The sequence below is a fragment of the Choloepus didactylus genome (genome assembly GCF_015220235.1).
Source record: "Choloepus didactylus isolate mChoDid1 chromosome 25 unlocalized genomic scaffold, mChoDid1.pri SUPER_25_unloc1, whole genome shotgun sequence".
Lineage (NCBI taxonomy): Eukaryota > Metazoa > Chordata > Mammalia > Pilosa > Megalonychidae > Choloepus > Choloepus didactylus.
The window spans coordinates 1,176,302-1,178,730 of NW_023637606.1; positions in this window are offsets into that span (position 1 = coordinate 1,176,302).

Here is a 2,429-nt window from a genome sequence, read left to right on the forward strand (position 1 = left end):
TGGGTCAGGACCCACCCTGTCCCAGTAGGAGCTCATCTGAATGAGTTCTCTCCACAGTCACCCCTTTCCAACTAGCCCACGCTGGCAGGACGTGGCCTGGCCTTTGGGGGGCCCTGCCGAGGCTCGAGGTGCAGGAGGCTGGACCATGGGGTCTGGGGCTTGGGGCCTGAGGGGGCTTCAGGGGGGGATGGGCTGGTGACTGCGGGCCTAGGCGACCCTGGGGGCTTCTCCAGAGAACAGAGGTGCGGGCTGTCACTGGTGTGGGGGTCGGGGAACAACATTGGGGGAATGTGGTGGGAGCTGGCTAGTCCCAGGGGAATGAGCCAGAAGAGGGGATCTGTGAGGGCCTCGGGGGGCCCCGGGCACCACAGGAGGTGCTGCCTCAGCCAGGGGGCCGCGAGAGGCCACTTCGATGTCCGGGTGGAGGGTGGAGGGTGAGGGCCTCCAGCTGCTGGGCGAGTGGCTGGCATCGCGCAGGCCTGCTTAGCCCCTGGGTCTCTCCCCAGCACAGCTGATGTGGGGCATCCTGGAATCTGCGGGGTGCTGAGCGGCCCCCTAGGCTCCCCCCACTCAATGCCAGCAGCTTCCCCTCTAGGTGTGACAACCAAAATGTCCCTGGACATCACCCAGTGTCCCCTGGGGGCAGGAGTGGGGGTGGCCAGGGCAAATCGCCCTGAAATTTCACCTGGGAAAATATTCCTTGGTAGAAATCAAGAGCATCGAGTGGTGTTAGAAAAACTGATACGTATAGTTAAAAAAAAAACAAAACCTGCCAAAGGATCAAGCAGTGGCCGCGTGGAAAACACTGATCCTGACGGAAAAATTTCCCAGGGGACGAAAGGGGGAACGGAAGGTGCCAGGAAGCAGCTGAACCTACAGCCGGGGACATGAATTCGTGATGAAGATTAAATTCGATGAGCGGGCCCTGGGTGCCCCTCCGAGGCCGGGGAGCTCGCCTCCAAAGCACCCCCTTCCCCACCTGCTCTGTGGGGGCCAGTGCCCCGGGCCCTCCGACGTCCCCCCCCAAGTCATCTGCTTTCCGGGGGCAGCTTTTGGGTTTTTGTTTGTTTGTTTGTTTGTTGTTTGTTGTTTGTTTTTTTTTAATCTTCATTTTATTGAGATATATTCACGTACCACACAGTCATACAAAACAAATCGTACATTCGATTGTTCACAGTACCATTACATAGTGGTACATTTATCACCTAAATCAACCCCTGACACCTTCATTAGCACACACACAAAAGTAACAAGAATAATAATTAAAGTGAAAAAGAGCAATTGAAGTAAAAAAGAACACTGGGTACCTTTGTCTGTTTGTTTGTTTGTTTCCTTCCCCTATTTTTCTACTCATCTATCCATAAACTAGACAAAGTGGAGTGTGGTCCTTATGGCTTTCCCAATCCCATTGTCACCCCTCATAAGCTACATTTTTATACAACTGTCTTCGAGATTCATGGGTTCTGGGTTGTAGTTTGATAGTTTCAGGTATCCACCACCAGCTACCCCAATTCTTTAGAGCCTAAAAAGGGTTGTCTAAAGTGTGCATAAGAGTGCCCACCAGAGCGACCTCTCGGCCCCTTTTGGATTCTCTCTGCCACTGAAGCTTATTTCATTTCCTTTCACATCCCCGTTTTGGTCAAGAAGATGTTCTCCGTCCCACGATGCCGGGTCTACATTCCTCCCCGGGAGTCATATTCCACGTTGCCAGGGAGATTCACTCCCCTGGGTGTCTGATCCCACGTAGTGGGGAGGGCAGTGATTTCACCTTTCAAGTTGGCTTAGCCAGAGAGAGAGGGCCACATCTGAGCAACAAAGAGGCACTCGGGAGGAGGCTCTTAGGCACAACCATAGGGAGGCCGAGCCTCTCCTTTGCAGCAACCGTCTTCCCAAGGGTAAAACCTGTGGTAGAGGGCTCAACCCATCAAACCACCAGTCCCCTAATGGTTATTTCTGTAAGAGACAAAAGTACAGAGGGAAGTAGAGTGACCCTGCTCACCCATCCCCAGCCTCAGCCGCCCTGTACTGCCCGCCTCCCCGTGGATGTTGGAAATCCAGGATTTTCTGTCCTTTCTCCTCTAAACAGTCTGCACGGACCCCTGAAGGAGGGTGCCGCTGTGTTGCTTCCAGCGGCTGCTGAAACAGATGCGTGCACGCTGGGGGGCTCAAAACCACGGGAGCTGTGGGGCCAGGGGTCCCAAATGAGGGTGTCGGCGCCCCTCCTTCCCGGCCGGCTCCAGCCTCTGGTGGCCCCCGGCTCCTCTCCAGCTTCTGTCTGTCGTGGGGACATTTGTCATCCCTGATGACTTCCTCTCAAGGTGCTTCGTGATGTCGACACAGACCCTTCTGCCAAATGTCCTGTTTTCGGGTCCTGGGGGGATGTAACTTGGGGGACAAAAGGGGCTGCTGCCCTGCAGCCACTGGAGACG